Here is a 27,219-nt window from a genome sequence, read left to right as displayed (position 1 = left end):
CTCCTAGGTTAACAGGAAGCCTCAGGTGTTTCCTTGAGCCACTTAGTCCCAGGCCACCACCAGCTAAACTTGAAAGGAGAAGGGTAGAGGAACTGGGAAAAGCCGGGGGGGGGGGGGGGGGGGGGGGGGGGGGGGGGAGAAGACTCCGAGGCCAAAACAAATCTGCAAAAAGCTTCAGCTGGGGAAGGGTGGGGGAGGAGATACGAAGTGAGCACCCGGAGGGCTTGTCCCTACTGGGAAGATACCGGTAGCTGATTCTAGCCGAGTGCAGAGAAGGTCCACAGACTTAGGATAAGGCTGCTTTAAAAACAAACAAGAACAAAAATAAAAAAGCCCTCTAATCAAAACCAAAAATGTCTTTCTTACCACACCGCCCTCCTCTCTTTAGTGTCAGCCCCTCAGTGGAGCCTCCTTTAACCGTGTGAATAGAAATATGACCCTTTTCATCCTGACTTTTGAAATGTAACCTGCCCAGAAAAAGAGTCTGGGAGGGTGGGTGGGGCGGACTGGAAGGCGAAGGAGGGAACTGACTGGGGGTTAAGGGGGGAGGAGAAGAGGTCCGAGGCGGGAGTGGGAAGCGGACGAGGGAGGCACAAAGGACCCTAGACCTGTAGGGACTGGGACACCAGAGTGCATGTCTCCAGAAGTCAAGGACTCCGCCTTTATTCTTGCATGGCCTGTTGTTTCGTTCAGCAACTAAGCTTTGGTACAACCGTCTAATTGCGTGGGATTAGCGATGCCCAGGAACTTGAGGCGGCCTTGAGCTTTCACTCCCCCAGCGCCCTGCTCTTCTCCACTTGCTCAAGTGGGTACGGCTCCTCTGAGGGCACAGTGGACGAACCTAGGCTGCGCTGTCCTGGTCTCCCTTCCCTCCACATCCAGTCAGGTGATCTGCTCCCTCACCCCCCACTGCCAGCCCCCGGGAGCCTCCCCTCCTCTTCCCCACCCCTAGGAAGTACTGCCACGAGGCTCCAGGCGCCCAAGTGACATGCTCCCGCTGCCCGGAGAGTGTCCGCGAGCTAGACTCGCCTGCCCTTTGCTGCCTTAGGCGGCGGCGGCGGCGGCGGCGGCGGCGGCGCCTGCCTCGGAGGATCGGGAAGGGTCTGACGCGTTCCCTTTGGGGAATTACCTGCTTTGTCTCGCTGCCCACGGGGCCCACCTGTTGGAAGCCCAGAAGACTGTTCCACTTTTTCTAAAAAAGAAATCACACACACAAACCCCAACTCATACCCAGTGGGAGAGAAAGTAGGGTGCAAACTGGTGCTAGTGTTCACCGTAACTAGGAGCGAGTCTTTTCTAAAACGACAAAAGGGGGATCTCTTTAAATAACAATGAATCGGTAAGTAACGTCTCCACTGCGCTCTACTCTAGAGATAATACATGCAAACACCGGGGCAATGAACTCGCATGAAAACAGCGACTATTAAAACCCTCTCCCAGGGTCGTCCTTTAAGTCTTGAGCATTATAAAGAAAGTCCCAAGTCCGAGAAAAGGGAAATCCGAAAACGTCCAAGGAGTTCCCCTTTTTTACGTTTCTTCTTAGGGAGAAGCGTCAGTTTATTGGAAGGAAAAAGAAGCCCCGGATATTTTGAGCTATGTTCGAAGAATGGGATATTTAATTGCCAATCCCTAATCTCGGTCATGCGCCGCAATATTTCTCAATTAAGTCGTGCATGTCTCTGCACACGGGTCGGTGAGGGAAGAGTCAGAGGACAAACTCGTACCTAATGTGTCCTGGGGTTTTTAGAGCAGGCTCGCAGGGCTGTCTTTTCCTGGGAATGTTGCGATTGTGTGAAGAAGGCATGGGGGAGGGGAGGCGGGGGACAGCTACGGAATTTCAAACCCCTTTGCCCTGCTGGGACATCCTTTTCAGCCAAAGTCTGAAAAAGTTTGCTACAGAGCAAACTTGCAAAGTAGAAGAGATTTCGATGCATGAGAAAGGCAAGCTTCATTTTGAAGGAGCTGTTTTTTTTTTATTGTTGTTATTTAGTTGGTTTGGTTTGATTTTTGTTCTTAAAGTATTCCCCTAAAATGAGATTGTCTTAAAAATAGATTAAAAAGGTGCAAGGCCATTCATGTAAAGAAAATTGTGGTAGGAAGGTAAAGCTAAGAAATTGTCCTGAACTGAACATAGGAGATTAGATAGAGATAGAGCTGATTTAGACCTCTGAAATTCCGAACCTTTATCCTCCTAATAATTGATTTCATATTCAATAATTTGAAACAAATGTCTTAAAAACAGGTCCAGGCTGCTTATTTCCTCATAATTACATCCCTGAGGGAATATATGTGTCTCTTTGTGTCTTTCTGTGTATGTCCGTATGGAGGTATATATATATATATATATATATATACACACACATATATATATATGGAAGTGTTCTTCCTATTAAATGTTAATTTTCAGTTATTTTCATGCCTGTATTGGCAGTGATTTTCAGGTATTGATTCTAAACTCATTTCAATTATAGAGGAAAATTCTATGGTTTGCAACATATATTTTCCCTAAAATGATTTCTTTACTGTATTAAAATCTTTTCAGGAAATTTGGAATGATCTTGAGATTTAAACTTCCCTTTTCTTCTACTACTTTTGTTAGCTATGTGCCTCATTTTCCTAGGATACTTTGTTATAGTTCATTATTTGCTGCTACTCTCAATCTTTTGAGGTCTTATTTACAGTTACTTCCACAGCCTGCTACTCCAGTGTTTGGATTGGCTTAGAAAGTCACCAAGGCAAAACACCACTTTAAAAGAATGTATTTACATAGCTTCTCAGTTAAACAAAACAACCCCCTCATTTAAAAGATGTTTGTATCTTTCCAGGAAGCCTAGATGGATGGAGATCTGATTGACAGGTCCAAAATTCAACCCATTCTGAACATCATTACTATTTAAACAGTTTTGGGGGCCAAAGTGAGAACAAGCTGGTTGCCCCTAGAAAGTGTTGGATCTATTTGCGATTGCCTGGTGCAGGTGACAAGGACATGCACGTGTAGATCTGTGTGCAGCCTTGTTCTACTGCCTGGCCTGACGAGCTGGGTATTGTGAGCTGGCAGCCCCTTGAAATTTATAAGAATGCTTCACCCCAGGAGCCCAGTGCTAAGGGCAAGATCCTTATAAATTTCAATACCTTGACTCACAAGCATTTCTGAGGCAGACTCTGCAGAGAAGGTCAGATTATGACACACGTTGCAGACCAGCTGCAGGGATCATTTTAGGCCCACCAACCTTGATGTTGTTCCTTGAAGGGGGCTGCTTCAAGAATTAAAAATCATGATGATTTTTTTGTTAACCACAGAAAGTATATCCTATTTCTTGTCTTACACTAATATGTGCAATTTATTTTCTGTATTCTCAGTCCTAATGTGAGAGAAATCTAAGATATTAAATACTTTTTTCCTGGGAGTTAGAAATTTAAAGTTTAATCTTATAACAATGTACTCAAAAGCTTTTGTTACAAGATATTATTTATACCTGTATATGCCTATGGATGAATTCTTAGCTAGGGTGGGAACATCTGTTTGATAGGAAATGGAATAAGATAACTGAGTACTTTCCCTTGATTAGCAAACAATAATCACAAAGTTATAATAATCTCTAAGAACGAAGGTGGACTTGTTTTGAAATATGAAGATGGTGGTGAATGTTTTCAGGGACCTGCAAAGGGTTGAGAGTGTAGATCTGGCATGGCTCTATCAGAGGTAAGGCTCAGCTCTGCCTCACCTGCCACCCCTTCACCATGTAGCCCTGGATGTTAAGGAAATTCTTTAAAATTCACATTTTTCTATCCTCAATTGAAGAGGTAGCTTCCTACCTCTATCCCACTGGAGAAGACATATATTTTTCATTCAAAATTATAGTGCTCTATTTTGCAGTAATTTGTAGTTTGTTTAGTTGTTTACTTTAATAGCTTACAAAAATATGCCCCTTGCTTAAAATTACCTTCAGGGAAATCTAAGTCAAGATTATTAAAATATTTAAATAGCAATCAATAGTAATTATGAGAAACACTTCTTCCCCCAAAATAAGCATGATCTCATTGCCTCTGAATAATCCAGCTAAAAAAGGCACTGTGCATGACTTGTGCTCTCCAGATGATTTAAATGGAATACCATATGACCAGGACAGGTATGGACTTCCAAAGATGTAGGATCTCCAAAGAAAGCAGTCTGTTTTGGGTTTCAGGGATGCGTAGTAGTGATATCTATATCTGCTTGTCTTCTACTTGCTGATCTTAGTCTGAGATTAAAGAAAATGTCCATCTTCAGATGGACTGTAGAAATAGTATAGTTTAACAATTTCCACTAGAAGAAATTCTATATTCTGTGTTTCTTTTATTAAAGCAGTTAGTCATGATCATATTTCCTCTCCTTAGTTCTTGTTTTTTGAGCATTAATTGAACTAAAGACCTAAATTTAGATTTGCTATGAAAAAAAATTCAGGCTATTCACTGACCCTCATGTTTCTTAAACTTTTGAAGGTAATTACTTTATAGATATAAACATGTTTTTTTTTTTTATCTACAGGGCTGTATTTGATTAGGTGGTAAGGATATGGAGAAGGCTCACTATCTGCTGTTTGACAGACCTTTAAAAGATGGATTTATGTTTCCTATGGGAATTTGATCATATTTGATAAGCTTTGTATTTTTTTTACCAATCTTCATTCCCTATGATTGTAAGTGGATGTACTTTATAAAAATTTGGACACAGATCTGGGGCTAATATTTTAAATTTATACAGTCCATTCTATCTTTGATGAGCTGAGTACATTTTTAGAAGATGTTGACAAATGTCTTCCTTGGTCTTGTTAAATAGGTGCTTTGGGAGTCTAGGGTAATACTAAAATGTAGTTTGTAAGAAGAGTTCTTAGAATGAATGAATTCATTATTATACTATATATTTCTCCAATAACCCATTATCCAAGAATTCTAAAAAAACACAGGAAGCTCATAACAGGATCTGTATTTACAAAGATTGCTAATGGAATGTTAATGAAATAATGATTTTTACCTTTGTACCTTTAGAAACTATTAATAAAGACTGAAAATAAAAGATCAATATGAATTGACAAATATGAATCTTGAAAGAATAAAATAACTATTGGACTGATAAATTTTCAGAGATCTGAATGTTCAGATCCTTGTACTAAGGAAGGGTGGTCATATTATCATGACAGTGGAAATGTTGACTGTATTAGAAGCAAGAACACTTGAATTCAAATTTCATTTCTCTTGCTTATTACTCTGATCTTTGACAACCAACTCAGCCTTTCTGGGCATCACTTCTAACCTGACTGCAGCATTCTGGAGACTTTTCTGGTAACTTCTCCATCATGCCTCCTTTCCCACCCAGATTTTAGCTTCCTTTTCTTGTTATCCTCTCATTAGATAATAAACTCCTCTAGGGCAGGCACTGTCTGTCTTTTTTTCTATTTGTCCCCCAGGGCTTAGCACAGCAACTTGTGCTTAATAAATACTGATCCATTCTTAAAACAGGTTCTTCAAAGAGTTTACTAGGCAACATTTCGTTACTCCATTCATAGATTACAGGATTTGGAGTTGGGAAGTGACTGTAAGTAAAAGTTATCTATTCTTTCATTTTAATTTTTTTAGGTTTTTACAAGGCAAATAGGGTTAAATGGCTTTTCCCAAGGCCACACAGCTAGGTAATTATTAAGTGTCTGGGGCTGGATTTGAACTCAGGTACTCCTGACTCCTGGGCCGGTGCTCTATCCACTGCACCACCTGGCTGAAACCTAGCCACCCCCCTCCCCTTATTTTATAGATGAGGAAAATGAAGTCAAGGTAGGTATGATTTGCTCAAGGTCCCACGTGTGGCATTCACCTAAATACAAAGAAGAGTAGAGATACTGTATTTCAAACCAGAGGCTAGAGCATTAGCCCTGGATTCAGGAGGATCTGAGTTCAAATCCCACTCAGACATTTGACACTTGCTAGCTGTGTGACCTTGGGCAAGTCATCCAGGGCCATTTCCAGTTATCCTGATTCATATCTGGTTGCTGGACTCAGATGGTTCCAGAGGAGAAAGTGAGGTTGATGACTTAGCACAGCACACCCTCACTCCAATCCAAATCTAATTCTCTTGCTTGTCATGGTATCACCTCCCTGATGGTCCTTTTGGAAAACAAAGGATAAACAGTAACAACATCAAACTAGGTACTTTGACTCCATGTCTAGCTTTTCCTTTATATTAGCAGTTCTCAAAGTGTGATGACCCAATGGATAGAGTGCTGCTCTGCAGTCTAATCTGGCTTCAGATATGTATTAGCTATGTGATCTTGGGCAAGTTTTCCTCATTTGTAAAACGACCTGGAGAAGGAAATGACAAACCTCTCCATTATCTTTGCCAAGAAACCCCAAAGAGGGTCATGAAGAGTCAAACAGAACTGGAAAGTAAAATGAGAGGTTGAAACTTTTTTCTTAATAAAAAAATCAAAATAAAATAGATTTTTATGGTAATCATTGTTCAATAAATTTCACATAAACAAAATCTCTTCTCAGCTTCATCAGTTTTTAAGAGTATGTAAAGATATCCTGAGACCAAAACATTTGAGAAGCTCTCTATATTCAGCTGATTCCAATGATAAAATGCAATTAAAAGTGACAAAATGATGTTTCTTTTAAAAATAATTTATCTAAACTCTTCTTAAGTTTAGATAGGTTTTCCCATAATTCTTCTGAAGTAGAGAGGTTTTCCTGATGATTGTATCCCATCAAATCAGATTTTTAGTTTGTGTATTTATAACTGGTAACAGTTTTCATTTGGAATTAAAGCACTCTGGACAGAGAAAAAATGTCAATCTAACAAGTCTCAGGGAGACTCTTAGACTCTGGGTCCAAGTAATCTAGTCACTAATGCTAAATTTTTTTCAGCTACAAAAGATTCTTCAAATAAATATATACAGTATTTCAATATATACATAAAAGTAGAACTTTGGGTTTTGTTGTGAATACAGCCATTGGATGATTAAAAAATCTAATCTTATAGAAATGTTGAATGGGGATTCAGTTTAGCCCTTGGGAATCTCTTTCTTTTCTTTTAGGTTCCTTAAGTTTAGTTTAGCATGACCCATGCTTATATACAAGCACACATTTGTATTTCTTCTCTGGGTATTCAAAGTTATGTCAAGACTTGCAGACTAATATTTAGAGAATTGTTTAAAAATATGCCATGTCAGAAATTCAAATTATAAGAAAGTTACCCTCTCTGCTTAAGAGAACTTTTTAGAGTGAGATTTTCAGTCTCATTGACTTCAAAGAAATTCATAGTACAGTAACACTTGTCAGTTATCTCAGTACTTATCCAGATTACGTGTTCTCAATGAAAGATCAAGTTATGATTTTCTACCACTGTTTTTCCCTCTGAAAGACTGAAGCACATTTGAGGTACTTTTCCTCAGGGACCCATTAAATGAAGGTTTAACACTAGTGTGACTTGGAATTATTTTAAGGATATTAATCCATGAACAGCTTTTTATTAAGTACCTATTATATACCAAACAGTATGTTGGGTTCTAGGAATATAAATAAAGTGAATGAAATAATGTCTATCCACAAAGATCTAGAAATATTAAAATGCCATCAGTCCCTGAAGTAGAATCAGGTCATAATTGCAATAAAAAAACATGAATGAAAATAATAATCTATATGAAAATCAATTAGCAGTAAGCAGTGGTTAAAAACACTGTCCTAAATATAGCAAACTTTATCGTGTCTCTTCATTGTTGGTTAGGTGTAAAGTTAGATTTTTCTTAGTCACTGATTTGTTTAATAAGAGGGACTAATGAGGTAATCCAGTGGATAGAGTATGAATTCTGGAGTTCAGAAGACTTTCTCAGTTCAAATCCAGCTTCAGACACTTGTTAGCTGTATGACCTGGGCTAGTCCCTTAACCTTGATTGCCTCAGTTTCCTCATCTGTAAAATGAGCTGGAGAAGAAAATGGCAAACCACTCCAGTATCTTTGCCATAGATGCCCATTGAAATTACAATGCAATCCAATAAATATTTATGAAACACCTACTATAGGCTTAGTACTGTGCCAAGCACTGTCATGTACCTGAACTTAAAGTTAAGGGTAATGTGACTCTTGGGGGCAGGACTCCATACAGTGAATGGGATAGAAGGAAGAAAAGAAAGAGCATTTCTTTTTCTTGGGTTGTCTCTAGACAACATTTTCTAACTAGGTGGCTTGTTTGAACATTCTCATACTGTACTGTTTTTAGTATTTTGAGCACCTTTCACCATATTGCCTCAAGTTCCTTTCTATACATTGGATTTACTCAATCTTTGTTGTTGTTCAGTCATTTTCAGTCGTGTTTGACTCAATGATCCCAATTGAGGTTTTCTTGGCAAAGATATTGAAGTGGTTTCTCATTTCCTTCTCCAGTTCATTTTACAGATGAGAAAACTGAGGCAAACAGGATTAAGTGACTTGCTATTATGTAAATTTTGATGCCTGACCTAATAAAGCAACTTTAAGGTTCCATTTCATATTCCTTGAATTGACAAAGTTAACCCTCTCCCCAAAAATGAAAATGACAAATGTTGGAGCAATTGCAGGCACACAGATATATTAATTCACTGTGGTAAAGCTGTGAATTGGTCCAGTGAGTCTGGAAAACAATTTACTAATGTTACTAAATTACATATCTTCACAAAGCTATTAAGTGTCTGAGACCAAATGTGAACTCAGGTCTTCCTGATTCCAGATCCAGTACTCTATCTGCTGCACCATCTATCTGCCCTTAATCAGGTCTTTCATACTCTCAAATTGTTTCATGCTCCAAAATTATTTGCTTCCCTTCTCCTAGCTTATAAAACTCAATTTCCCTTGGTGCCCAGGGCCTCACTCACATATTAGAAGGCAAATAATTAGACTGAAATAGTTCAGATTTAATATTTAGAGGAGTAGCTCCATAAACCTTCTAGGGAATATTTGTATTTTTTTATTTGTAATTTATTATTTTTTTTAGGTTTTTGCAAGGCAGTGGGGTTAAGTGACTTGCCCAAGTCCATACAGCTAGGTAATTATTAAGTGTCTGAGGCTGTATTTGAACTCAGGTACTCCTGACTCCAGGGTTCGTGCTCTTTCCACTTCACCACCTAGCCACCCCTATTTGATTTTTTAGAACATAATGTTTTTAAGCCATATGAGTTGCTGTTATATCTGCAGACAATACAGAAAAATGAAATGAAAACTTTCAGACAATTTGGAGAAGATATTTTTGAACCAGTGGATAGAGGTACAAAAGGTTTAGAATCTTTGCCCTAAGTTCATCATTTACAAGCTATTCTTTTTTTTCATAGCTTTGACTTTTTTTTTTTTGGTTAGTTGAAAAAAAATTTCTCTTGCTCCCATCTCTTCTGTCTCACACTCTTACCACTCAACCAGGAAAAAAGAAAAAAACTAAAATTGTTGTAACTAATATATATATATATATATATATATATGTAGATATATGGATATAGATTCATATATGAAAGCAAAATAAATTAATCTACTGGTCATGTTCAAATGTCTCATGTCTCATTCTGGCTTTGAGTCCATTGCAACTCTGTCAGGATGTAGGATAGCTTGCTTTAATATTGGAATTGTGTCTGGTCACTGCTCTATTAGAATTCTTAAGTCTTTCATCGTTTTTCTTTATAATGTTACTATTGCAAAAATTGTCCTCCCTAGTTCCTTTTAATTCACTATGTATTGCTCATATAAGTCTTCTGAGGTTTGTCTCAAGCCTTCCCTTTTATCCTTTCTTATGGTATTTCATTACTTCTCTATATCATAATTTGTTTAGCCATTTCCAAGTTGATGAGTACTCCTCAAATTTCCAGTTATTTTTCCCAACAAAAAAGCTGATATACACATAGGCATATATATAATGTATATACATATAGATCAATAGATAGATAAAAACATTGATCTTTTCTACTTTGTTTTTTTTAGTGATATAAACTTGGGTTAATTTTATGTCAATAAATTTAGTAACTTGAGGGGCACAATTCCAAATTGTTTTCCAGACTGGCTGGACCAATTCACAGCTTTACCACAATGCATTAATATATCTGTGTGCCTGCAATTGTTCCAACATTTGTCGTTTTCATTTTTGGATGGAGGGTTAACTTTGTCAATCCAAGGAATATGAAATGGAACCTTAGAGTTGCTTTATTAGGTCAGGCATCGAAATTTACATAAGAGAAATCTTGAAGAGATAAATAAACTCTGAGAGAGACCAATTATGTTCAAAACAATGTATGGAGAATAAGTTTTTTGACTTAGAAAATAAGCTACTAGTGATCAGAAAATGTAACCAGATGAATGCTGTTTAGTCTATCATGGTAGATGCTGTTATTCCATGATAACAGCTATGATTTGGTCAATGAAGAGAATTGGCAGCCCTCTGTTTAGACACCACCATGAGTTTGGTGACTGACCTTGGGCAACCTATTGCTGTTCTGATTTCACCCTCAAAGTTCAAGTTTTCCCATCTATTGTTTTTATTTGTTATTGAGTTGTTATAGTTAGAATGTGTGATACTTCGAACTTTTCCAAAGTGAGTTGAATGTACTTAATAAAGAACATTTAGGATACTTGCTATCAAATCTTGTGTTTGCAGAAGGATAGTCAATGTGTTGATGCAATTGATGTTAGCCAGGGACACATTCTTGCTTAAGCCCTGTAGTTGTGTTTTGCCACCTGTAGTTCTGCTGAATAAAAGTGGGCCCATCCATCAGCTCTGATGATTTTCCTTGTGGAAACCATCTTGATAAGGAGAAGGGATCTAGATTTTAGTATCAACAGTCCTTTGCTCTTCAAAGGCATCTTTCAGACAAGGATCGAAGAACCCCTCACAAACATTAATTAAATTAATCTTAGGCCCTATCACTTTGTGGGAGGTGAAGGGTTTTGATAAAAATGATAATCTGAGGAAAAAGGGATTTTGTGTGTGCGGCAGCTTGAAAAATGCAGAAAGTGGGAAGTGTTCATTCCTTATTATTTCAGGGGGCTTAGTAAATATTAATTTTGGATACAAAGTCAGCTGAGTTTACCCATATTCTTGGCAAGACATGTAAATCCTGTGCCTATTTTTAATGAAGTACAAATACAGATGCTCATGCTAGACACCAACTTATGAATATAAATTTGTGAATGCTTTGAGTTACAGTGGATTCAGATATGAATCCAAGAGAGTTCTTTCCAAACTCAAATCCAGCTCAGCTGGGCATTCATTTCTTTAGCCTTCTGAGATATTAGATATTTATTAAACTTGTTTATAATATATTAAGCACCTATTATATACAGAGTGCACTCTGTTAGTCACCTCTTGGTAGGAAACTTAGTCTGAGGGAATTGTTTTAAAGTGTTCAAGTTATTAGAAAGTTATTTAGTACCTGGCAAGAGTAAGAAAGATATAATTTAGAACACTAATCCTTTAGGTAACCATATGATTTTAGGCAAGTAATTGCAAAGGGATCTCTATAGTGCTCCCAATGCCTAAATGATTCCACTTACTTGACCTTATCACATTTTGGACTGACTTTTTTGGCTATTCTTTAAATCATTTTTCTTTACTGTATTTTTTTCCTATTCGGCTCCTTATTTTTCATTGAAGGACATATATATGTTTTTGCAAAAATTTAGGATAGAAAGTTTTTCAGATATAAATCTTTTCTTACAGATTCACTTTACCCTAAAACTGCAAGAAATTCTGTCAGGGTTAACAGAATGTACCTCATCTCAAGACACTTGTCATTTATCACATGAGTGCCCAAAGAATTCTTCATGATTCACTAAACAGATAAAGGTTCCTTTTTTGTTTTTAAAGGGCCAAACAGATTCACTGTTCCTGGCTTCTTAAAGGTAAAGTTATAAATTTCCCCCTTCTAGTTTTTGTGTTTCTTGAAAACAGGCCAGAATTGTTGTTCATGTTACCAGATGACTATCCATGCATTCTGCACATCTGACATACCATGGCTGCTCAGAAAACAAGATTTGGAGTAAAGATTTGTTCCTTTTTTACAAGTAAAGATTTGTTTGTTTTTTAATTTTAACAGGGATCTCAGCTTTCTATGGTTTTTCTCTGGGAATTCATCTATCTTTTTATCTGATCAGTGCTTATCACCAGAGTCTCTGGCACTTTCTGTGCTTGAAGAAACACTTTTATGATGGAGGATCTTTTGCATAATCTTGTTGACAAAAATTCGGTCCACTTAGCCAACAGTAGGATATAGATGGTTTTCATACTGTTGAATCTTCTTTTGGTTCACCTTTTGCCATAGGGTTTATATTTATTCATTTCAAAAATTCCTCAAATCAGATTTTCCATAGTCAGTCATCCCATAATGAGAGCAACATTTGGAATTCTCCACCTTCATCTCATGACTGAGCTATATCCCAAGAGGGATTAAAAATGTTTGTTTTGCTTTTATAGTCAATCATTTCATAACTAGGGCAAATTTTTAATTTTTGAATTGTGCTTAGAACTAAATACAGGGAAGTAGCAAGTTGGCATTATAATTTTTAAAAATCCCACGAAACAACAAAGTATAGCTTGACAAGGTTAGGTTAAAGGAGTGACGTTTTCAATATTATGAATAGCTTAAAGCTATACTTTTTTGATGTGTGTATCTTCTATATTATTTTGTCAGTCAGAGAGAATTTCTCTCTCCATATTTAGTTTTATAAAGATCAATCTTTCATTACTTGGTTAGGATGATTTCTTCTTTTATTCATAGCCTGTTAACAAAAGAAAGAAAATATATAACCTTTCTTTAAAGAAAGTATATGGCCTAATGCTATTAGGTCATTGATCAAAAGTCACCTGATGAAGTTGATAGAGCATTGGACAGAGTTTAGAAGACTTGAGTTTGAATTCTGCCTCAAATACTTACTAGCCCTGTGGTTCTAGACAAATAATATAATTAAATTTTCTGAGCCTCAGTTTCTTCTTCTGTAAAATGAAGATAACAATAGTCCAAGGTTCACAACATTGTTGTGAAGATCAGATAATGTAGCCTATTAAAAACCTTAATGTGATTTATATATGTCAGTCATTATCATTAAGATATAAAATGAACAGAGAAGATTCCCTTTGTTATTCACCAGTTACAGTAATACTCTGATTAAATGAAACAGATGACAGAATATCAGACTCAGAACAGAATTTAGAGACCACTTAGTCTTTTTTTTTTAGTTTTTTTTTTTTGCAAGGCAAACAGGGTTAAGTGGCTTGCTCAAGGCCACACAGCTAGGTAATTATTAAGTGTCTGAAACCGGATTTGAACCCAGGTACTCCTGATTCCAGGGCCGGTGCTTTATGCACTAAGCCACCTAGTTGCCACCCCCCCCCTTAGTCTTTTTACCTGAATAAGAATGCTTTCTACTGTTTTCTTCAGTAGTCTCAACAAGTTATTTGAAGACCTATAAAGCACAGAATATTTCTGCAGAAAAAAATTGGAAAATCATTTCTAAGATATGTAGGTCTGGTAGGAGAATAGGGTGTTCTTTATATCCTAATGAAAATAAAATACCATATAGTACATTAAACATAGTAGTCTCATATCTTGGTTCTAGTGCCATACTAATATTCATTTCTGGTTTCACAAGGTCCATCATATCTTATTAAGATTGACAGGTTTTGAGTGAAGTTCTAGCTAGCTAGGAATTCTGTGTTTTTAGTTTAAGGACAAGTCTAGCTACAATCAGAGAGGTTTACTGCCAGAGGATGACCACCAAGTGAGGAGTGTTTATTAAGACTGGTTAATAATATATGGATAGGATACAACTTACATCAGCAGAAACACAGAAACTCAGAGTTTGGAAGGGAGGTCATGGGTCATTCAGTTCAACCAATGACTGAAAAAGAATTTTCTTTATACTCTGCCCAACAAGTGACTCTCTAGACTTTGCTTGAAGATCTCCAGTGAAAGGAAGTCTAAAAGATCTCAAGACGGATCCTTCCACTTTGAGATAGTTCTAATTATTGGGAAGTTCTTTCTGATCTCAAGCTTAAATCTGCCTCACTGAAACTTCTACCCATCCAATGTTCTTAGTGCTTTCTCTTGGAGACAAATCAAATTAGGGTCTTCACTTATTTAGAATTTTTTTCTGTACTCTGATTTTTCTACATTTAAATTTTTGATCTTCTATTAAAATTCCTCTTCTTCCTTCCCCCGCAATATTATGGGGTATGACTTTTGTCAGCAGAATGTAAGATCTGGCTGGTATTCCTAAGATGGAGAGGCTTCAAATTTTTTCCTGATGAAGGATCAAATGTATGTATGTATGTCTCTTTTCTGAAGATAAACCTAACCAAGTGTATGTCACCATGTTGGCCTCATGGTGTTGGATTTTTAAATCCCAACACTTTTTGTCCATCTACTAAGTCATATAGGGCATATAAGATCTAAGTTTTTGTGTTATTTAGTTGTTGCTGACTTTTAAGAAACCATGTGAATCAATATTTAATCTTATAATCAAGGTGTCTCCCATGATTGTGTTAAGATCAAATAAGATTTCATGTAAAATGCAACCATAAAAGAATTTTCTTGATAACTTTTATCAATATAAAATGAAATTTAGCAGGGGAGATGTATGTTAACTTGGGGTGTTTATAACTAATATAGAAGATATCTGTATTAGAATATAACAGAAGATGAATTTCATATATATATACACATATATATATGTAGAGAGAGAGAGAGAGAGAGAGAGATAGAGAGAAGCCTTCCTAATAATAATAGTGATCAGAACATTTATATGTTCCCTTGAAATTTACTAAATTCTTTTTTTTACTATAATTCTGTTCAACAACATAATTATTAATTTATTAATTTGGCAGACTTAGAAATTAAAGATGATAGAAGTTAAGTGCTTTATTTTAGTGGTTAATTTATTATTAATGTCTTTTTTGTTATTTTTTTACTTTATCTTTTCTAATTAAATGTGAAGATAGCTTTCAACCTTCATTCTTTTGAAGCTTTTGAGTTCCACATTTTTGTACCATCTTCTGTTTCCTCCCCCCCATGACAGTGAGTAATCTTATATATAGGTTGAACATATACAGTCATATTTAACATATTTCCATATTAGTCATGTTGTAAAAGAAGTATTAATTTATGTATCTAGTCAACAATTTAATTGATTAATTTGTCTAAACCTCTAGTCAGTTGGAATTAGAACTCAGGTCTTTAGAATTCTTTCCATTATATTTTAATACATCATTGATGTACACAAGGTGAGAATTAACCATAAAGTGAAATGGACTGAAAGAAGGAGGTAATATGGTGAATGAAAACTGTTTATGTGATCTCATGTAAATTCCTTAACTTCTTTCAGTCTCAGTTTCCTTATCTGAAAAATGAGGTTATTGGTCCAAATGTTCACTTAGGTCTAAAATCTCATGTATCTGATTTCATTGTTTTCCTACAATATTAGAAAAAAAAAATCAAACCATATATATATATATATATATATATATATATATATATATATATATCACTTCATATTTTTCAAATGTTTTTACATAATTATACATAAAGTTTGCAAAAAGTCAGCCTAGAGTTTCTATTGGCACTAGTAACCCAGTTAGTTCCTGGTGAACCAGACAGGAAGGTCTCCCAGTAATGATGTAAGTCATATTTTTTGTCAACTTGATGGTTATATAAAAAGTAAGGAAAGCCACATTAAAGAAAAAAAAGTTGGTGGAACAAGAATATAATTCCAGAACTTCTTAGCCCCATTAATATGGAAATCATCTAAAGCTAAGTAAATGATTTTATGTTTAATATAATAATAATATGAGTTAATAATTTGACTCCTAATATTGACGTTGAATGTCATAATTCAAATAAATTGAACTAGTTTGTAAGGGCAATTTAACTTTTGCAACAACCAGACACACACACCCTCAAAACACCAGTGAACAATCTAGTTAAAGCTTCTTTAAGAGGGAAAATTCATAAGTTTGAACCCAATTTTGAAACCAACACAGAAAGATAGCAATGACATTTTAAATAATAAAGGCCAAGATAAACACAAAAGCTCTTTGAGGGCCAGTTTCATCCTTAATAACTTTTTTTGTTGAATTCAATTAAAGGATGTTGGAGACAAGGTTTTGCCCTGGTGTATTCATAAAATCCTTCCAAATACTGATTCTATGAATTGATACTTTAAAAGATACCCAATTTTTAAAAATGTGTTAAATATTCTGTACAGGTTTTTTTTGGTTCCCAAAAGGTTTTTTTTTTTTAATACTTCAAAGTGAGAAACCTCCATTGGTATCTTCTAAACTTTATTTAAGTAATTAGTTCTATGAGAATTCCAGGCTCTGAATGATTGGAGTTCTCTTTCTTTATATTTGGGGAAAAGAAAGAATCTGGAACTTTCCCAAATATAACACATCATATTCCTTCAAATACCTTTAGTACATGAGATAATGAAGTCAACATATGTATCTGTAACAACCTCCATAGCTTATGAAGATAGGATTGATAAATATTAAACTAAAATGGAAATACATCTGCTTTTCACATCTGAGCATTAAAACAATTGCTGAGGTCACCCATTTCACCCATCCTTTCATCCTTCAATTCAACAAGCTGTGCTAGTTACTGCATGAGTGTGTTAGTAAATGTTTAAAAGCTGTCTTTTGGGAAAAAAGCAATATGCATGTGATGCATTTTTTTAAACAAGGCAGTGGGGTTAAGTGACTTGTCCAAGGTCACATAACTAGGTAATTATTAAGTGTCTGAGGTTGAATTTGAACTCAGGTCCTCCTGACTCCAGGGCCGGTGCTCTATCCACTATATCACTTAACTGACCCCAAGTGATGTATTTTTAAGTCAAATCTGCATTATTAACATCTTTTCTTTCTTAGGTCTAGTGAATTTAGGAAAACCCAATAAATCCAACTCTGAAATGCAGTGTTTGCTGAGGTGTAAATGCTCCCACAGAAAATTTAAGTCTCTTGCTAGAGCTGGTTCCAGACATCCCTTGATACTAGAAATGGAAAGTTAGAAAATAAGACAGTCCTTATTCTTTAGGAATTTATGATCTACTAGAGGAATAAGACATGAACTAAAATAAGAATTATAGAAAGTGACTTTCATAAGTGAAAAGAGATATCAGAAATTTGAGGATGGAGAGATCTTTCAGTTGTGATGGGGAATTACTTTGGGAGTGGCTAAAGAGAGCAGAGGTCTCATAGAGGAGATGACACCTGAGAGGGCCCTTGAAGGAAAAGAAAGATTTCAGTAGGCAAAAAGGTAGAGAAGTGTGTAATATATATTTCAACATTATCAATGCTGTCTTTAGAAGGGTTTGGGGGTGCAACTGGCTTCTCTTTTCTTACCAGTGGCCTTTAGCATCCTTTAAAAACAGATACCAATCTGAGTGAACACTATTGAAGAAGTGATCAGCTTTGCTAAAGATGGAGAGAGAGAGAGAGAGAGAGAGAGAGAGAGAGAGAGAGAGAGAGAGAGAGAGAGAGATTTATTGAAAATTTTGAAGTACATGGACTTTTGGGGAAATGTCCAGCTCTATACAAATGCAAAAGTGACTTTTGGAAAACAAGAATATGATGCTTTTTGTTTTTTTGCTTTCTACCAAACTTTTTTTTTGTTTTTCCAACTACATGCAAAATCAACATCTAAACCAAATCCCCCTCCAAACTTCCCAATTACTGTTGAGGGTACCATCATATTTATTATCATCCAAGTTTATAACTTCAGAGTCAATCTTGACTCTTTCCTCTCCTCTCCTCTCCTTTTTCAATCTGTTGCTATGTCTTCTGATTTTACCTCCTCTGTGTCTCTTAGATTTGCCTCTGCTGCACTCACATGGCCATGACTCTGTTTTGGGTCATCCACTCCCCTGAATTACAGCAATAGTCCTGTAAGTGATCTCCTTCCTTCCAAGTCTCTCCCTTCTCTAATCCATTCTCCACACAGATGCCAAAAGAATAATCCTAAGGTCCAAATCTGACCACATGCCTTTGCTCAAAAATCTTAAGTGGTTCCCTTTTGCCTTGAGGATATAAAGCAACCTCCTCTATTTGGTATACAAAGTCATCTGTAATCTGGCTCCAACTTAGCTTTTCATTTTTATTTCTTATTGCTTCCCATCATGGGTTCTTATCCAGACAGAGTAGCCTTTTAAGTTATTTCCCAAACTCAGCATTTTATCTCCTGTCAATCAGTCAACAAACATTTATTGCCTATGTACTGTGACATTGTGCTAAAGCTTGAGGAAGAAAGAACAAGAAAGGAATAAACCAGTATCTGCTTTCAAGGAACTCATAGTTTAATGAGGGAGGCAACATGTAAATCTCTATGTACAAACAAGCTCTGTACAGGACAAATTGGAGGTAGTGTAGGGAAGAGGGACTGGGAACTTCCTGTTGAAGACAAAATTTCAGCTTAAAAAAAAGCTAGGTTAATCGGGATGTGGAGATGAGGAGGCAGAGCATTCTAAGTATGGGGGACAGTCAGAAAAAAATATAATTGCCTTTGCACAGGCTGTCCCCCCCATGTCTGGCAACACCTTTGCCTCCTCTATGTCTCAGAATCTTTCTTGCAGACCTAGTTAATATGGCTTTTCCTCTGGAAAATCCTTTGTCAAGTCCCAATTATTAGTGCTTTCAACTTTCATAAATTAACTGATAATTTACTTATTTGTTTATATGTTGTGCACCGTCAAATAGATTGCAAGCTTTCTGAAGACAAAGACTGCTTTTTGGAGGCTTTGTTTTTATTGTTTTGCCACAAACTAGATCAGTGGTTTTCACGCAGTAAATACTTAACAAATATTCATTGAATTGAATGAATAAAAGCTGACAAAGTATTTCTTCCTCATTGCTTAATAGAATCAAAAATACAGACCTAGAAGGGACCATAGGAGGGACCATTCAGCTAATTGAATTCCCTCATTTTATAGATGAGGAAAATGAAGCCTACAGAGGTTGTGACTTTCAGTATGGTAACTCTGACCACTACAGATTATAGAAAAATAATGATTTGAATTTTTTAAAACTTGGGGTTGCATACACCCATCTTTAAGTTTGTTTTCAACTAGCTTCTAAATTTGAGTCTTTGGAAGAGATATTCAGGGAGATGGAAGAAGCATTAGGGTAAGTGAAAGAATTGATTTTAAACAACTTCAGCCCAGTGATGTGATTTTGTTTTAAGAGAGAAATAGAATCACAGAGTATCAGAATTGGAAGGTACCCCAGAACTATTGCAATATACCTGTCAAATGGTTATCCAGCTTTTGCTTGAAGACCTCCACTGATGAGGTGCTCACTACCTCCTAAGGCAGCCCAGATGATCTCAGACAAGTTATTTATAAATGAAAGTGCTGCACCATCTTAATCAAATTGACCACAAATGATGATATAAAACAGGGAAATCAGTCTAAATATTGAAGCAATCAGAGACACTGCACTATGGTGAATCAAAGTGGCTATATGATATTCTCTAATATATATATATATATATATACATATATATGTATATATATATATATTATAAAGACTCACTGGAATGTTTAAACTCCCAGGTTCCTGGTACAACTCAATCTTTGTCTCACGGCAGGGGTGAGAAAAATCTCAAGGTGAAAATTGATGTGTTAGCAGCACCATGGTCAAAGAAATGAAGAAATCATGTTCACCTTTAGATGACCTCCCTCATTCCCTTGCCATTTGGAGTGTTTGCCTAACCCCTTTGTGTTTTAGTTTGTTCAACTGCTGAATGGCTGAGGCAGCAGAAGATAGAGTAACCACCACCAACATGATTACCATGGGCCATGTACCCTATATTCTTAATGCTTCTTTTCTTGCTATCTCTCTCTCTCTCTCTCTCTCTCTCTCTCTCTCTCTCTCTCTCTCTCTCTCTCTCGCTGTATGTAACTATACATATGTTTGAATATATATATATATATATATATTTATATCTGTATATCATTCTTTAGTTCATTTCCCTTATCCAAAAGCCATCTCCACCAGAAATATGGAAAAAATATCTAGTGATGTTAAAGAATTCAGGAAGAGTCCTAATTGAGGAAAGATATCTTCATGAGAATTCCAATCCTTGCTCTTTCCCCTAAAGCTCCAGAGGTATTTGGACATCTTCAAAGTGTCTTATAGAATGTGAGCTCTGCTTTTCTGAATCATAGTAAATCATGAGTAACTGTGGACTAGAGAAGGTAAATGATTTTCTCAAGGTCACACAGTAGTCTAGTGACAATATTCATATTTCAGTCTTCCTTGCAATCCAATATATGCTCAAGTTTCTGCATCTGCAAAATGGCAACAACCATTTCTGCTTCTCTGCATCACAAGGTTATTTTGAGTATTAAATTAGAAAATATGTATGAAAGCCCTTTGAAAATGAAAAGTTATCACATCACGCCTACTCTGTTGTCCTATAGTCATGGGACTAGATTATATCATCCTTGCTACTCTGCCTTCTTCTCTCATTTTCCTTAGAAATCTGCTTATTTTTAGTTTTGGTGTAATGTAGTGGCTTCTATTTTTTCTAGGAAAATGACTGGCAAATGACTGTTGTCTACTTAACTGTCTCTGAAAATCTAGCTGAATATCCTTGCATTCTTGAAATTTGTAGGGGTTGTTCAACTCTGGTTGGCTCCCTCAATATAGGGGTCTCTAACTTGGCTTGGGATTATGTTGTGTTTTCCCCATCCCTAATCATTCATAGATTCTCTAATTCTTTTGGTGCAGAAGCATATTATGTTGAAAAAAATACATGTTTTTCTGCAAGTTTTATTTGCTATTTAGTTGTTTTAGGTTAGTTTAAAGGGTACATTAGGGAGAACTAACTTAGGAAGAAACTGCAGCTATAATTGATCCCTTGTGAAATTCATATTTTGGCCCAAATATTCAGCACTAGGTTGAAAGGAAAAATTTCTTTTTTCATCCACTGAAAGAGCTAAAAAGAGCAGAGAAGTTAAATAGTTTCTGCCTCATTATAATCTCTTTATGGAAACCTTAGGTAGGTGGTAATAACTTTTCACAAGTTCCAAACTTTTGTTGTCCTCCTATATTTACTTCTAGTCCAAAATTTATGCTCTCTGGTTATATTAAATAGGTCATCACTGCTTTTGGATTTATTTCCTCTTTTTCAGACTATTGACCCAGTTTAAGTCATTTTAATAAGGAACTATGCTCCATCCATTTTTTCTTCTTTTGTTTCCACCCTACCAGTTTCTAACCCTGGGCCATTCTTAACATCTACCTATACAAAATTACAAACTTTTGGAGTTGAGATGATCCTTAGAGACAATCTACTCCAGTCTGCACCTAAATTTTATATAATACAAGTATTTTATATCACATCCCCAGCAAATCCAGCCTCTTCCTGAATTCATTATCTTTTGCTTTGCTTCCAATCATAAATTGTAACTGGAAGGCACTCCCTTCTTCACCTATTGATATCTTCAGTGCCCAGATCAAGTGATACTTTCTGTATGAAGCCCTTTCTGATCTCCTAACTAAAAGTAACCTGCCTTTTCACAGTTCTCATATCCCTTTGTTTAATTCTTTCATTTCCTTTTATAAAAACCAACTTTGCAGCATGCTCCTTATGTACATCTAATTTTCTCCCTGTATCATTTCTATCAGATTATCAGTAACTTGAGGGTAGGAATTGTATTGGTTTTCCTTTTTATATCTTTAATATGTAACACAGGTACTAACTTATTTTTGTTTACTTACTTGGTTGTGTCCAACTCTTTGGGATCATACTTCCCATGAGGTTTATTTGGCAAAGATTCTAGAAATGGTTTGCCTTTTCCTTCTCCAGTGGATTAAGGTAAACAATTATTAGTCCTGGATCACACAGCTTGTAAGTTTTGAGGTCAGGTTTGAAATCAGGTCTTCCTGACTACAGACCCAGCTACTCAAACCCCTGAGCCCCCTAGCTTTCACCCAAACAAACTCAGAGTAGGAGTTTAAGAAATGTTTTCTGAATTGAATTGAGGTCCCAGAGTCTCAACAAATCCCTAAACCTGTCTCTTTTTCTGTGTATTTTTTTCCTTTTTCTAGTGCTTATTAGGAAAAAAAGGACTCCATTAAAAACAATAACAACAGTAATTTTCTGATTCAGAGATCCTCTGTTGTCATTTGAACTCAAATATACTTTCCTGCCTACTTCTCTTTCTTCTCTGCAACTGTGGAAATTATTTAAGAAATTGTGTTTGCTGTAAGCTTTGCCCATAAGTGGTTCAGATCTTTGGTTTGTTATCACTTTTGTCTCTCTTATAATTATAGGTTTGCTCTGCACATACTTGTTTGCATGCTGTCTTCCTCATTAGACTGTAAGTTCCTTCAGAGCAGGGACCATCTATAACCTCTTTTTGTAATTCCATTATCTAGCACAATGTCTGGTTCACAATAAGTGTTTAATAACTGTTTATTTGTAGAGACTCTAGAGGCTAACTAGGTCTACTTTTTCATTTTAGAGATGAGAAAACAGTGCTAGAGGAGGTAAGTGACTAGGCAGTGAGTAGTGGAGTTAGTATATTTAAGCAAGGTTTTCAAATTATGCAATCTTTAGTATCCTTTTGTTTTTTATCCTCCAGATTAATCTTTATTCTCACAATTGTATCATTTTTTTCATCTGAAGTTTTCTTTCTGAACTCTCTCTTTCCATGTCTCCTTCCTTTCCCCCCTCAATTTGACCATATACTCTGAAGCTTATTAGTAAACTATCCAGATTAAGCTCACTTTAACTCTCTCCTCATGCCTCCCTAGCCCATTTTCTTTAATAATATACTTATCTATGATAAAGGTTCTTAACTTTTTGGGGGGAAGCCATGAAAGTATTTTGGCAGTCTGGTAAAGCCTAGGCAACCACTTTCAGAATATTTTAAAAAATAGTAATTGAAGAAAATTTCAACTTTCTGTGAGAATTTAGTGAAAATAAATGTGCAATCCCTCCCCCCAATCTAAGTTCACAGATCCACTAAAAGCTATATTTAGGAGTCAAACTTAACAATTACTTATCTGTGGCTCTTAAATTGGAAAGGACTTGACAGATTTCCTTTAATTTAATTGCTATACGTTTTCAAGGTAGGTTGGACACTTATCATCATTATCCTCATTTTCAAGAGGAGGAAACCAAGACTCTGAGCGATTAAGTGATCTTTTCAAAGATTTACAGCAGGATTTCAGCATGAAACTTTAGGTTGATATCAAGGTAGGGTTCTTACATTTTTGAGTGAATCATAGATATATGGACTCCTTTGCAAAATAATGTTTGTTGCCTATATTCATAATTGAAACAATGCTAAATTTAGGGTAGAGGTTAATGAAAACAAAGATGCAATTTTTTTCCCATTCAAATTTCCAGAATCCCTTGAAATCTAACTGCTGATCTTTTGGGGGTTCATGGATTCCAGGTTAAGAACTTCTGCTGTAGGGAAAGGACTTTGAGGATATAACTAGTTTCTACCAGCAATATACAAGGACAAGAAGTTGCTCAACTTAACATTGATAGCTTTCAGATGGAGATTGGTTTTCTGCAAAGTGCTGAGGTTTAAAGAGGTCCAGAGTAATAAAATTATAGCGGTGGGATCCCCATCCTCTTATCATTCCTCTCTATGAGATGACCTACTAAAGCTATCACTTCAAAAGGCTGGAGGGCAGACTTTGAGGAGTTCTGCCTTCCCTCCCCTCTTGGGTCACAGTATTCCTTGCTGACAATTTAATACACATCAAGAGTAGTTCAGCTTAGTTTGGGCTTGCTCCAAACCACAGACCTCCTTTGCATTCTTGCTTTCTCTACTGGAGCCTCTGTGGGATTTTCAGAGAAGGAGAGGGTCTGGAGAAACTGAAGGATACTATATTGATTAATTACCAAAAGGCATATGAAAGGCTCTCAGCCTTTGGAAAGGTTATCTCCAAGTCAGCAGCTGTAGCCCAAAGACACAAAAGTGAGGAACCACAAGTAATTCTGGCTGTTTTCTAAACAATATTGTTCAAGCTTATATGGTTTTTTTTCCCCCAGAGAAACACAATGAATTTCATAATCTGCAGATGAGGAATAATTCCTATGATATTGTTGTTGTTGGGGAGAGGAGAGCTTTCATATGCTTTAGTCTTTGGAGACCACCAATAAATAGATCAAGCACAGGATTTTCTGTTTTTTTAATGGAGACCAGATCCATTTTTTTTGGTTTCCCTGTGCATATAATTAGAACTTCATTTGTTAAGTCAATAATCCTTATGTTTTCAAAGTCATAGGTTTTCATAATTTCATTAGCTTCCTTACCCTCACTAGTACCTTATCTCTAAATAAGGACCATGATGTACCCAAATAGTTTAGCCAATTGATAAACATAATTACATGCAAAACATATATCAATTTTCCAAGTGCCAGGAGATATTGTCAGATCACATTACACACACACACACACACACACACTTGAAGTTCTATGTAGCCTACCCTGAATAACCTCACTCTTATTCCCTTCTAACTCCCTAGCTTACCTTCTTTAGTCATATATTATATTTAATAGTTTGGATTCATAACTTTTTTGATACCACAATGCCTTATGTACTCAGAATATTTTTTTAAAAATTCTTAATTGAAGGACAAGTCAAATTTCAGTGATGATAGTAGGAATAAATGATTTTCTCCCCCCATTGAAGTTCACAGATCTCCTGAAATGTCTCTGAGAGAGAGACCTACACTTTCAAGTTAGAAAGTGCTTGACAGATTGTTTCTAATTTGATCATCACAGTAAGGAACCTAACACAGACACAATGCCCATGCATATATATACACATATGCACAAAATACATACAGATATATGCACACACACACACACACACATATATACCAACATACACAATACACATGCATACACACGTACACATGTACATATATAAATACCTTCTTTTCTTACATACTCTTTATTTTTCAGTTTGTGCACTACATTTAAAATTAGTCGATAGAAGTCCAGCTTTGAATTTTGGAGAAGAGAGGGCATTTTTCACCAACAAAAAGAAGAAAAAAAAAGAATATTTGGATTTTAAGTCTTCCCATTTCCTCATTTGTCAAAGACATAATATTACTTTCACTCCCTACTTCACAGGATCACTGTGGATACCAAATGTGATCATCTAAAGAAGAATCATGAAAAATTCAAGAAAGAGACCAAACTGAATGTCAATTGATGGCATCTATTGAACTATGGAACCCTATGTGCAAAGAAGTTCTTGCAACCCAAATACTTACCATCATTTAAAACCAGAATGACAAAAGCATGGGTGAATATTGAACAAATTACCACCTAACACTGGTAAGAGAAGAGTCCAGATGGCTTAGCAGGTCTTTTCTATTACTCCTAAGACAATCAATTACTAGTGTAATGAGAGGAAACATTATCCTAGCTTCATATATTTGTATTAGACATAAATTCTCACTGACTAGGATACATGCTAAAAGGGAAACAAGTGCAGGAAATTTCAAAATTGCTGCATGTACCTCAATTGTAATGAGGCATATTATCCTTATGGTTATGAATATTGTATCAAATCAGATATAGTAGTCAATGCATAGTTGATCAAAGTGATCTAGACAGACAGTAACCAGAAAATGAAGTAACAGAGTACAATCAAGAGGGAACCTACAAAAGTAATCCAAAAGGCTGCAAATTTGGATGTTGATTAGGCAGTTCTGATCCTGAGAAGATTATCTAGGATATTGGGGAGGAGATGAGGCAGTAGAATTTCTAATCCTTGGCAACTGGGGGACTGGGGGGAGGTGAGGAATTCTCTCTAACACAAAAAGAATGGTTGAATTTATTTTAATTTCAGGAGGTCCTGACAGGTGCATAGAGCTGTCATTTCATTGCCATTTCTGTTGAAAAATTTTAGAGGTAAATTTCAAAGTGGTAAAGTGGTAAAAAAAATTGGTCTTAAGACTTGGTTTTGTGAATTACTTTTGTGTACCTTAGGCAAACTACTTAACCTTTCTCAACCTCAGAACCTCATTTGTCAAAGAGGTATAATAATACTTTCTCTACTTCATAGGATCACTGAGGGACCAAAACATGATAATCCATGTAACACACTTTGTAAAAGCATTGTTGACACAAATCATTATTATTATTAATCATCATGTTGTTATTATTTGGTATTGCATGTTAAGCTTAAAATGATTACTAACCTCTGTGTTCCTCTGACCAATTTTGTAAATTTTCAGTTCAGGGGTCAAAAGAAAGAGTCTCCTTATAAAAGTTTTATTGCATTATCATCTGCAAAAAGCCCCAAGTAATCAAAAACTCTGTTTTTAGATTGTGAGTGTGAAGCAAGGAAAGATTGTGTCATTCGTTTCCAAGCATTCCAGAGCTGCTAGCACACTTTACTGGACCAGAGTTTGACCTGAGAAATGTCTGGACAATTTGGATTTATGAAGTGGGACTGGAGAGTTCATTTAAAATGGGCAGGGCGGGAAATCAGTTTAAACCAGGTTAAGAAGGTTCCATTATTTTAAGTCAAATTGTTCTGAAAAATGTGAATCTTAGTAGGTTAGCATACAGGCAGAGCTGGCTTGGAGGTGCCAAAAAAATGTCTTGAAGAAAATCTAGAGAGGGCAAACACATTTGGATGGTTCAGGAAGGCACATTGATTAGGTCTAGGCAGGCTATGAGTAAAGTCCAGGGTAGGTGGCTAAAAGAAGAATTCAAAATCCTAGACCTGAGCAGTAAAGTAAAGAGAGACCTTAGTTGAAGGCACTGGAATTTAGCTTTGAGTTTAAGACAGAGAGTTAACATACTTCTTAATGTGTGTGGAAGAGTAGAGGGAAAGTCAGAGTTTCACAGAGGGAAATATATACTCATGATTAGACTTGAAGATATCATTCCTTGCCCTGGTCCTCCTTTCCCCTGGGTGGGGTGGGGGGAAGGAATCTCTTTCAGTTTGCTACTAGTTAACCTCAGATTACCCAGTTTATATCATAAACTCTTGAGACAAGTGGAAATTGATAAAATTACTAATCAGATAGACCTTCTAATGAAGCTTTGGATTTTATATTAAGATCAGAATTCTAGAACTAGAAAGGTACCTCAAAGGTTTAGCAATTCTCTCTCCCTCTCTATGCTGATGACTCCTAGCTCAAGTCAAATCAACATGAATTTATTAAGCACCTACCATGTATTAGGTTTTGTGCTAAGCAC

The 27,219-nt window shown here is 36.1% G+C and overlaps 1 long non-coding RNA gene across 1 annotated transcript in view; it reads left to right on the top strand.

The window, feature by feature from the left end:
- The first annotated feature begins 563 nt into the window (after window positions 1-563).
- Window positions 564-27,219, top strand: part of LOC141489883 (uncharacterized) — an 87,593-nt gene continuing 60,937 nt past the window's right edge. The window contains exons 1-2 of the long non-coding RNA XR_012469018.1: window positions 564-1,339; window positions 25,135-25,341. This is a non-coding gene — a long non-coding RNA (uncharacterized LOC141489883). The remainder of the gene's footprint in view (window positions 1,340-25,134; window positions 25,342-27,219) is intronic.

Source organism: Macrotis lagotis, chromosome 5 (genome assembly GCF_037893015.1).
Source record: "Macrotis lagotis isolate mMagLag1 chromosome 5, bilby.v1.9.chrom.fasta, whole genome shotgun sequence".
Classification (NCBI taxonomy): Eukaryota; Metazoa; Chordata; class Mammalia; order Peramelemorphia; family Peramelidae; genus Macrotis; species Macrotis lagotis.
Note: the sequence above shows the minus strand (reverse complement) of the source record. Positions and strands in the feature narration are given on the sequence as shown.